This window comes from Lytechinus variegatus, chromosome 12 (genome assembly GCF_018143015.1).
Source record: "Lytechinus variegatus isolate NC3 chromosome 12, Lvar_3.0, whole genome shotgun sequence".
Lineage (NCBI taxonomy): Eukaryota > Metazoa > Echinodermata > Echinoidea > Temnopleuroida > Toxopneustidae > Lytechinus > Lytechinus variegatus.
Genome location: NC_054751.1, coordinates 5857946 through 5869691, shown reverse-complemented (window position 1 = coordinate 5869691; position 11746 = coordinate 5857946). Strand labels below are relative to the sequence as shown.

The window sequence follows — 11746 nt, the reverse complement described above, 5'->3', positions numbered from 1 at the left end:
TCTTTTGACACACTTTACAAAAGAGTATTATCGCATGGGAAAGTTTCCTAGATATACTTCTTTCGGAGGAATATCTCATCATCATCTTCATTCTTTATCACCACTATACCAAGCTTCAGGTGACCCTTTTGATTGCATAGGGAGAAGATAGAGAAGATTTCCTAGATCTAGTCTGACCCATACATCTTTTTCACATGCTCTACAGAAAGAGCATTATCACATGGGAAAGTTTCCTAGATATACTTCTTTTGGAGGAATATCTCATCATCTTCATTCTTTATCACCACTATACCAAGCTTCAGGTGACCCTTTTGATTGCATAGGGAGAAGAGAAGATTTCCTAGATCTAGTCTGACCCATACATCTTTTTCACATGCTCTACAAAAAAAGTATTATCGCATGGGAAAGTTTCCAGATATACTTCTTTTGGGGAAATATCATATCATCATCATTTTTCACCACTGCTACATAATAATAATGACTTTTTCAAAAGTTACAAAATGCTGTACAAATGACAAAAATACAATCGGTGAAAACTTCAAACAAAACTAGACAAAATTAAACACTACTTGCAATATATTAAACATGTTGAAACAAATGAGATTTAGCATCTTTTTGAACACATCAATAGAAGAAAATTGTCTAATTTTATGGGGTAATCTATTCCAATATTTGGGGGCAAACACAGAAAATGACGTATCACCTACTAATTCTAATGTTCGGGGGATTTGAAGAGGGTTATGTGATGATGACCGAGTGTTGTACATTGATTGGCGAACTGTTAGGAGGTCTGACAGGTATGATGGAGCTTGATCATTGAGACATTTGAATGTGATAGTCAGAGGCTTATGCTCAATTCAATTTTTTACTTTCAGCCAGTGTAATTCTCTTATCAGGGGGGTTGTCTGTGTATGTATATACCATCCATAATCGTCAGGTGTCCCTTTGATTGAATAGGGATACGATACAATGTCCCTTTATTTTGTCTGCCGCATACATCTCTCCACGTGTTCTACAGAGGAGGTAGCGCATGGGGAAGTTTTTCTTGAGATACTTCTCTTGGGGATATCTTGTGTCATCCTTCGTTTCTTCTATACCGTTCATGATTTCCAATTGACCATTTTGATTGCAAATAAGGACAAGAGATGATGTCTGCCACATACTTCTCTCCACATGTCCTACAAAGGAGGCATCCGTGAGGATTTCTTCCAGAAATACTTCTTTTGGGGAATGTAATTTGCATTCTTCATCACTGCTATGCAGCCCTTAAACTTCAGGTGCCCTGCTTGATTGCAAATAGGGACAAGTGAAGATGCCCTATACGTGTATATCCGGTCTGCCACATCCATGTTCATCTTTCTACATGTTCTGTGAAGGAGGCATCCATTATGGGTGTGTTTTTTTTTCAGAGATACAGTTGTTTAGTCATTCAAGTAGATACTCTTGATGTAATCTTTTTTCATCTTCATCTTTGCTCTTTGGATCATACAATGCTACAAAGAGGCATTCGGTAGATTTATTAGTTGTAACATCATCTCTCCAAAGTGGCTTGAGTTCAGCAGAGTAGTCTGGTCCTTTGGTCTTTATTGTTCTTCAAGACCTCTTGTTACCAATATAAGCAATAGATGTTGTCGAATCACATCCTGTAAGAGAATGAAATGCTGACAGAATGGAGGAAATGATTTGTGCCATGGTCTTCAGGATGTCACGAACAGATTCATAGAGCCATGGGCTTATTCAATTCCTACCATATTTCCTCTTTCAATCCAAAGCTCGCTGTTTTCCTTGGTGCATCATTCGGTAATGGTGTATTGCTAATACACTGGTCCATCTGTACGTGCCATGGTCTTGAGGATGTCATGAACAGATGCATATACCCATGGGCATATTCCTAACCTCAGTACTTCTTTCAATCCAAACCTAGCTGTTTCACTTGGTCCATCATTGGGTGTGAAATGTACTGCCATCTATATCTGGTGAGCGAATGATGATCCTTTCACTCTGATAATGTTACAGCATGGTGCAGCCATTTAGTATCTGCCTCTCCATGATTGCATGCATCGATCGTAGCCTGCAATCTTTGACACAACCGCTGATGTTATGCACCAAATCCATCCTTGGATCCTTCTGCTCGTAGAATCTTGTGTTGAAATCATTCTAATGCAAATTGGCCATTGCAGACAATGTACTGGCAGATTAAGTCACATAATGATATTTTGTTAATACCTTAATTTAAAGAAAGCCACTTCCATGGGCTGAGAACATGCTGTGTTGCAATCACAGTCGTTCCCTTCTGCAACCCTTATCTGAATTCTTTTATATCATTTTGGTTGTAGACATCTAGATGTGCTGTTGTGAGTTTGTTGGTCATCATTTTAACTACTGTCATTGCATCCTGACACTGACTAGAGTTTTAGAAAGCGAGTACATGTATTCCCTGTGCCCCTTTCAGCTGATCAGTGTGATCTGCTGTAGTCGTCCTTATCGCTCCATCTCGATGGAACGAAGCTGATGGGTCTGCTCCCATATAGGAAGAGTGATCACTATGTCAAAACTGTCATCCTTGCAATGGTTTCATGGTAGGGGACTAAGTGCTCTACGGAGTATCAGTACTGGATGTTGTGGGCTTGCCTTAATATTCCACCTTGTATTTTTTGTATTCTTTGTCATGTCTGTGTATCTATTTAACTTGGACTTGATGGTATCGGCCATTTGCCATACCATCAGAATGCATACCCATGCGCGATATAACGGGTGACACTGCTGTTTTCCTAGATCAACTGCCTCGATTATATAGTGATTGTACTTTTTTGGTTCCATACCTTTGAGTTATTGATGAGAGTATTGTTACAGGGTTGACCGTCTCCCTTTCCTCCAAGTTATTTTCCCATATTCTGTTTGACAAAATTAATCAAAGGATCCACATGTTCCTGAATTGCTCAATAGAAGCAGGCTTGATCTGTTTATGGATGTGAACATACATCAAACCCATCTTTACCAGCCCTTACCTTTATTGCTCTCCACTGATGCCTTGAACGGATGAACTTTTTCCTTTCTGGGGCAGATTTTTTTACTATTTTGTTTTTTAATGGGTTGACATCCCTGGCTCTCTAGTTTGAGACGGCATACTTTTCAGTTCCCTGGTGCCACTGTTCTTTTCCCATTTCTCATGTCTCGGTGTCTTCTCAGGATCACGTTGAGGGGTTTTATTAAACTTTTTATGATATTTACAGTAACAAGGCTGATGAAATCTTTCAATTAGTTTGGCTGGTAGTAAATTTTGTTATAGAAATTAAGCATATGTTACAACGAAATGGGACCCAGTGCAAGTTGCAGAACAAGTTGCATTTAGAAAAACAAATCAAGCACAACCCTGAATGCACTTTTTTTAGTGGTTGAAAATCAAGTTGTGAATGATAGCGAGAATCGCGTTTGCCTGCAACAAACTTTCTGCCATAAGTCCATGCAGGTGGCATTAACGCTCCCTGGCACCCTCCTTACTGCAAACATCCCTTTCTTGAATTCTGTTTGAATGAGTTTCTGGAAGCTCCGGCATATCCAAGATGTACAGAGCCGGTGCCCATCTTGTGTAATTTACCTTGTCTTTAATAGCAATGTCCCGTTTCACAGAGACTTATAAAAGTTTCACAGAGTTATAAAAAGAAATACATGATTTCTATAACAAATCTACTATCAGCCAATTAGATTGAAGGATTTCAGTAGCTTTTAACTGTTACTGTAAACTTATTATTGTAGCAAGTTTTACAAACGGGACCCAGAAGAAAGAGGGCGACATCTCTGCTGACGTTTGAATGTGAAGACACAAGTTATGGTGATAATAATAATGTCATATTTTACCCAGGGTAGCCACTTTAGTTTTAAAAAAATCTTGATCCCATCGCGACCTGCTAAAATGGATAATCGTGTTATTACCTCTCTTCAATATTGTTGGATTGTAAAAGAACTCTTGGATGAGAGTTTTACTGTTTAACAGCTTGCTAACATAGACCCGCTGTTCTTAAAGTCTGCACCATAAACAAGATCTTCCTTCACAGTGAACTAATATATTCCTTTTCTTCCTTTTGAATCTTCTATTTTTTTCATGTTTTTTTTCCTCTATGCTTACATGTAAATTCTAATGGGAACATGTGCAAAATACCTGAGGCTTTTAACACTTTGGTTTATATAAACTTACTTCATCTGCTTAATACATGTATGTTCCCTGTGTGAGTCTTTAAGATAATTAAAAAGAATAAGTATATGATATTATACATTATTTCCATTTCATATTTTTTAAATTAAAATAAGGATATATGATGATAAAATTCTCCCAACTTTATCCTTTAAGAATGAAATATTCAATCACTTGACTCTTGTCAGTGTTTAATTTTTTTTGCATCATAACACATGTGTTTGAATGCTGCAAGATGTTGAAATTCCTGCCATGCTTTCTTTAGAAGATGTAGAACTAGTATCTAAACCTAAACATAGAGGGCGTTCTTTAAAAACTTTCATCTCTTACAACTATGATATGTGTATAGGCATTGACCTATATGAAAGACATAACAAGTTGTAAGTTTAAATGACAAAATGCTAACCTAGAAAGCATGAGGTCAAATATATATTTGATTTTAAAAGCAAGGCAGCATAGTTATATGATTGCTAAAAAAAAGGAATAAACAATGAGGGCTGGCACATTATTTTCATTGATCGTAATGAACATCATTTGATCCAATGTCATTGCATCCTGAAATTGTTTATAACTTTAACACATGTTTAATAGAATTTAAATGAGACTTGTGAATTTGACCTAATTTAGCAAAACTTTGATCAAGTTTTCAAATTTTTTTTCCAGATTATCATTCAGACTTAAAACAATCTTGCTGGTTGAAGAAAAGAAAAAAAGGAATAATTTGGCCAACCTGGAACTGTATTTGTTATCACAGTAATACGGAATCATCCTTGTTATCATTTTCTTTAAATATATACAGTACATGTACATGTAATTACAATTTCGGGGGGGGGGGCTACATTATACAATCTCTGCTTTTCACTTGGCCCTTCCTTCCTTTCAATTCATATTTTGTTTTGATAATTGTCTATTTTGATATCATGTTAATCTTCATATACTTGAAATATGATTATATGCTACTAAGCGATTGTATGATAATTGTAAATATGAAAAATTGAGAGCTGAAATTAAAACAATTGAATTGAACATTGCCTTCCTTTCAATTTATATTTTGTTTTGATAATTGTCTATTTTGATATTACATGTATGTTAATCTTCATATACTTAAAATATGATTATATGCTACTATGCAATTGCATAATTATTCTAAATATGAAAAATTGAGAGTTGAAATCAAAACAGTTGAATTGAACATTGTAGATGGTTTGCAAATCACTTTTATTTATTTTTGTTATTGATATTTCTAAAGTCTTTTACGGACTAGCTAGGCTCTTGCTCTCATCTTGACCTTGATTTGGCTATTGTCTGCTGTTTGGAGACTCTTTAATTTCCCCACAGAGGAATGATTTTATTCAATATAACTTGTAGATATTTTATTAGTTTATACTAGATGCCGAGTTGCTATGTTTTTATAATTTACTGTGTTTTTGTTTTGTGTTGCATTTATTTTGTGTATTGCGGGTGATGAAAACAAATGCATTTGTTACATTTTTTCCCCAATAACTAGATCAACCATTGAGAAGCTACATGTAGCATAAATGTGCTAGAGAGTATATGGTCTGAACTTAAAACTAACTTTTTACTGAAAACTTATTTTTATATTTTATTTGATGTTTTAGCTGAAAATTCATGGTCAATAATTAGATAATAATCCTACATGCAGTATTTCAGAGGATGTTTTTTGTGTGTGGCTTATATCACATACATTAAGCCCGGTCCGTATGTGGTTTGGCCCTTATTTTTTTAACAGCTTCTAGTATTTATTTGAGACACTTCTCATCAGAAATAACCTCCAATATGATTCACTATAGACTACTCATGGGGTTGATGTTATTTCACCGAAAGAGACATTATATTGAGTAGCCAGTACACTGGTCCAATGTGTGTTCATTTTGTACTATAATAGTCCCTCTAGTAGCAGAAATACATTTTATCCCCCCCCAAAAAAAAAAAAAAAAAATTATTATAATATGGTTCTGACACTATATTTGCTGAATAACAAGATACTGTACTAATTTAAGTCCAATTTAATGGTAATAACATATATTTATTAAAATGGTTATGATTCATTCTGTCAAGTATTGTTGAATTTTCTTATTTGTTGAATATTGAAACAATTATTCATTTGTTAATACATTGTGTATGGAACAGAATTGTACAGAATTAAACTTCTTTACTCAGTTGACCGGAGATGATGAGTGATTGTTTGAGTATCTTCAGCGATTGAGTATCTTCAGCGAAAGGTTTTTGTTTTTGGTCATTTGTTATCAGACTAGTAATTCTTTGGTACTAAGAGCTAGGCTGTCAAGTCCACCCCAGAAGAATTTTGATTTGAGGAAATAAAGAAAAATAAAACTAGCATAACGCTGAAAATTTCATCAAAATCGGATGTAAAATAAGAAAGTTATGACATTTTAAAGTTGTGTTTATTTTTCCACAAAACAGTAATATGCACAATTCAATTACATGCAAATGAATCAGTCGATGATGTCCTTCACTCACTTTTTTTATACGCCCGTCTCGACGGGACGTATTATGGTATCACGCTCGGTGTCCGTCCGTCCGTCGGTCCCTTAACTTTTTCTTGTAAACTCGATAACTTCAGTGGAACTTAACCTAGGCTCATATAATTTGGTGCGTATGATACTAGCATGGATCACAGGAAGCGTAATGATTTTGAGGTCAAAAGATCGAAGGTCAAGGTCACAGTGACATGTTTTCATCTTACCCTTCTGAAGTCCTTATTAAACGCGATAACTTTAGTTGAACTTAACCTAGGCTCATATAGTTTGGTGTGTATGATACTAGCATAGATCCTAGCAATTGATTTTGATCGAGGTACTTTATTATATGAAATATAATAAAATACAAGAGAAATAGTGAGTAGGTGACGTCATTAGTCTCCTCATTTGCATACCGACCAGGATGTGCATGTATAACTGTTTTGTTAAATTAAGCGAAACTTGAAAATGTCGTAACTTTCTTATTTTACATCCATATTTGCTGAAATTTTTAGTGTTATGCTTGGTTGGATTTTTCTCTTATTCAGATCAACTTTGTGTTGGGGTGGACGTGTCATCTTTTGATCAATCAATTACATTTTAATTACCCCGACGTGCCCCCATTCTGCCATTCTATGAATGAAGAACGCAATAAAAGATATAATTGAATGTGGGCAAATATAAAAGGCAGCTAGGGGAGAAGAGAGCTAGAGAAAGAAGGGAAGGAATAGAAAAGGAGAGGAGACAAAACAAAGAGAGGACAAAACAAGCTGAAGAAGAGGAGAGACAAAAGACAGGAAAGTGAAAGAAAGAGAACGAAGGAAAGGGAGAGGGGTAAAAAAAAGAGGAAATAGGAAAGGGAGATTGAACAGAACAAGACGAGAGAAAGGGAGGAATAGGGGGATAAGAGAGAGAAAAAAGAACCAAAGAAGGCAAAAGCTAAAATAGTTTTTCCCACCCGTGACTTATGAAGCTAAGGTTTTCCCCTATTAATAGTTCATCCCCGTCCAATTTAAATTTCACAGCAGCCTTGCAGCCATGGACCTCAATTTACATTGAACTTCCTTTTAAAGGGGTACTCCGGGCTGAAAATATTCAATGCTAAATAAATAGAGTAAAATACGTTAAAATTTCAAAACAACGAAGTTATTGGATTTTAAAGTTAAGCAATATTTGAGAATATAGTTATGCACACGTCGTAATGAATATTAATTAGGTGGGCTGATGATGCCACATCCCCACTTTCCTTTTTCTTATGCTGTTAATATTTCATATGTCTCCCTATATAATTAAATAAGTTGCATGCAGAAGTCAATATAATCACCTGGGCAAACATACCGTCATAATATCTAATGAAATAAATCAGTTGTTAATCCAATTTTACGAGTACTTGGAGGAAAAAAAATGAAGAAAGCTAAATTCAAATGATAAAGAAAAAAAAATTAAGGATATGACATTATCAATTTGCTTATAATATTCATGAAGAAGTGCCTAGAATTGTACAGGAATGAAGCAAAGTTTTTATGTCATAACTTTGTTAATCTTTGTCCGATTTTGATCAAATTTTCAGTGTTTTGATTGTCCAATTTTTCTTTATGTGTTCATATCTTCAGCCTGGAGTACCCCTTTAATGGCAGCATTACACCCCCCCCCCCATTTCAATTGCAACTAGCTAGTGTTGTAGTAAAGGCCCAAACCCTCAAGGCCAAGTATGGTAGCCAAAAGCTAGTCTGCTTTGCAAACCCTTCACTCGAGTTAAGGGTCTGAATTTGCAGCCTATAATGACCTGTGTACTGAACCCTCGCTCAGGATTGAAACAGCAAGTTTTGTATGTGCTAGTCTTTGCGTGGAGACCCATTGGCGGCGGAAGCCAAAAAAATTAGGGGGGCCCACCTGAAATTTTTGACGGACGCAGGTAAAAAATTGGACAAGCAAAAAAAAAAAAAAGAGGTCATCAACCTAAATTTTAGAGGGGGGACCAGAGACATTTTAGGGGGGACGCAGGAAATAAAATTGACAAGCAAAAAATAAGGGTTATTAACAATAAATTTAGGGGGGTCCATCCCCCCACCTCAAATTCCGCCGTCGACCCACTTGTTTATCCAAGTTTCGATCAGAACCTGTGCCTGCAGACTAATCCAAAGCCATGTCATTTCAAACTTAAAATCAATAAAACAATACCGGGCATATTGTAACATGTATACTGCATTACTACTGGTAAAACAGCTTAAACTTAAATTCTAGTTTACTTGTACTTAAAAATCTTCATAATATAGAAAAATGATCATGCACAAGTCTATTTTTTATTCCGATCTTCCACCTTAACACTTTCTTGAAATTATCATAGTTAAATAATCCTCTGCCAACCATCATAAAACACAAACACACACAAAAACAAGTTAACATATTTTTAAACTCATGTTCTGTCAATTTGAGATGTTAGCAAGTAAAAACAAACACAAAAAAAATACAGAGTGTACTGGCTATCTGATGCATACCAGATTTTCACTTTAATTCTGTCCAACCAGCCAATTGTTAGAAGATACCCATCTCTCATTCTCAGTGGCGTAGCTAGGATTTTTTTCCTGGGGGCACTGAGGGGGGGGGGGGTCCTTGCTTTTTCAGGGAGAACACAATTTTTTCCGGTGTGTGTGTATGTGTCACAAGGGCAGATCCGACTAACGCCAATCCGGGGCCCGAAATTATCTTCACCTATATTTCCTCCGATCAGTCACTTCTTAATTTCATTTTTTATAAAACAACATAAACATGAAATAATCTCATAAGCCTTATAAAAAGCGCGATGTATTTTGTCCTGAAAATTTAATATTCTGGGCAACGTTATGTGTAATCCTGAACAAGATTCATGTAACTAGATGGTTATCTGCCAACGCCAAGCGCGAGCAGAAATTGTTATTTAACTGTTCTAGCACTATCGAAAAGGGACCTGTTGAGTACATGATTACAGTTACCCACGAAGACGGTATATATTTCAATAACGCCAAGCGCGAGCAGAAATTTTTACTAACTGTTCTAGCATTATCGAAAACGGACCTGTTAAGTACATACTTACAGTTACCCACGAAGACGGTATATATTTCAATAATGCGAGCGCGAAGAGCAAGCAATTTTTTTTTTACATTCCGACCTAAAAAATGTCATTCTAAGCACTTTTTGTATTAATAAATTGGATAGGTATGTAACTAAACAATTGATGCGAGCGCGAAGCGCGAGAGGAAGAAAATTGAGATCTTAAACCTAAAAACGGGACACTCTACATGCATGTATTCATATTTTGTAAATCATAAATAGGATGTAGTTAATTGGGTATCATTAATAATGCGATCGTGAAGCATGAGCAGATAATTGCTGATATTCTGATGTGAAACTGGATAATTTAGATACATTTTAAATAAAGAACATTCAGGCTATCGCGCATGTTTTAGATTTAGACCTAGAATCTGGGCATTCTGAATACATTTGTTTAAACGGAATACACGTAGGCCTTGACAATAGGAACTTGGCGGATCAAACAACGTGACCACGCAGCGTGAGCTTAAAATGCTTATAGACCATAAAACGGACGTAGGCAGAGCACTTAAATTTGTAAATGAAACTGAAAAAATTATGAAAGCTCGATGTCCGAGCCAAAATATGTTTTGTTTATTGACTTCAAAACTTGCTCAATATCAGCCTATTGAGCAAGATATGAATCTCATCGAACAGGCAATTCTGGCGCGAGGCGCAAGCAAAATTTTTTATATAGTAATATGAAAGATTTGTTGCTGATCAGTTTTTGCAAGTCTGCCCCTCACCCCCTCACATTATTTAATTCACTCGTCTTCTTCCTCTTTTTTCTGTCATTTTTCTTCCTGTCTTCCTTCTTCCTTTCCTTTTTTCTTTTTTTCTTTCTCCCTTTTTTTTTTGCTCTGCCATTCTTTTCTCAGGGGGGGGGGGGCACGTGCCCCCAGGCCCGGTAGCTACGCCACTGCTAATTCTCCCTTGAGTTTACTTCAGTCTCTCCTTCTCTATCTCTCTTTCTCACTTGTTAAGAAAAAAAAATGTAAAGGGGGGGGGTGGGCTTGCGGCATGCCCACAAAAAAAAATGATAAAAAGAACGAACTAAAGGTCTATAAAAGGTAATGGATATTTTATTGCCAAAATGTATCAAAAAATGAATTTTCTTATATCAAGAGGGTTAATTAAATATTTTATTGCTCACTTCACTCATTTTCGAATTTTGTTTAAAAAAATGCTCCATATGCCATGTTTGTTCCCCCCCCCCAAAAAAAAAGGAGGAGGGGGGGGGGGGGCTCGATCAGCATGTGCGCCACGAGGCTTATTAAAATATGAAATTGACAAAATTTAGCAAAACTTTGAATCAATTTTTCTATTTTTTCTTGCTGGGTAAAGAAAAGAAAAGATGAAACAATTTAGCAAACCTGTGTTACTGTATTTGTTATCTTACTTAGTAATTTTTTGAGCTTGTTGTGGCAATGTCAACATTAGATCCAGCACTGTGACTATTATTATCATTATCCTAATTAACATTACTATTGTTATCATCACAATCATCATTATAATATCACTGAAGTGGAAGAAAGCCACAAACAAATGGCAAAAGTTTCAGCAAAAATGCCGTGACCAGGATTCGAACCTGGGTTATTGCGGCCACAACGCAATGTCCTAACCTCTAGACGATCACGGCTTTCCACAGCGCTTCGCACGCTTCAATGGGGGAACATTGCATTACTATACCTACGTTGTTGCCAATTTACAAGGCTCAAAGCCGATTTTAAAGACGTAGGAAATATATCGTAATATCTTAAGTTATATTCTATTTTTTCAATTTGAATTTCACTATATAGTATAATTTTTCAATGAAAATATTTATTTTCTTGGTATGGAAACCTTGGATTAAAAAAAAAACACATATTGAAACCGCAAGAATAGAATTATAGATGAAGTTTATGACGTCATCATAAACAGGCTTGATAATATTTCTATCTGCGTCTGCGGAGAATTGCGTTTTGGATCCAAATTTGCCAGTAAG

At 35.9% G+C, this 11746-nt stretch overlaps 1 protein-coding gene and 1 non-coding gene across 2 annotated transcripts in view; one reads left to right on the top strand and one right to left on the bottom strand.

Moving 5' to 3' along the window:
• Positions 1-11329: 11329 nt before the first annotated feature.
• TRNAH-GUG lies at positions 11330-11401 on the bottom strand. Its single transcript has one exon. It is a non-coding gene; the product is annotated as a tRNA-His (tRNA).
• Positions 11402-11667: 266 nt separating this feature from the next.
• Positions 11668-11746, top strand: part of LOC121425025 (pre-mRNA-splicing factor SLU7-like) — a 44403-nt gene continuing 44324 nt past the window's right edge. Inside the window, exon 1 of the mRNA XM_041620959.1 lies at positions 11668-11741. The gene's annotated coding sequence lies outside the window, so the exon portion shown is untranslated. The remainder of the gene's footprint in view (positions 11742-11746) is intronic.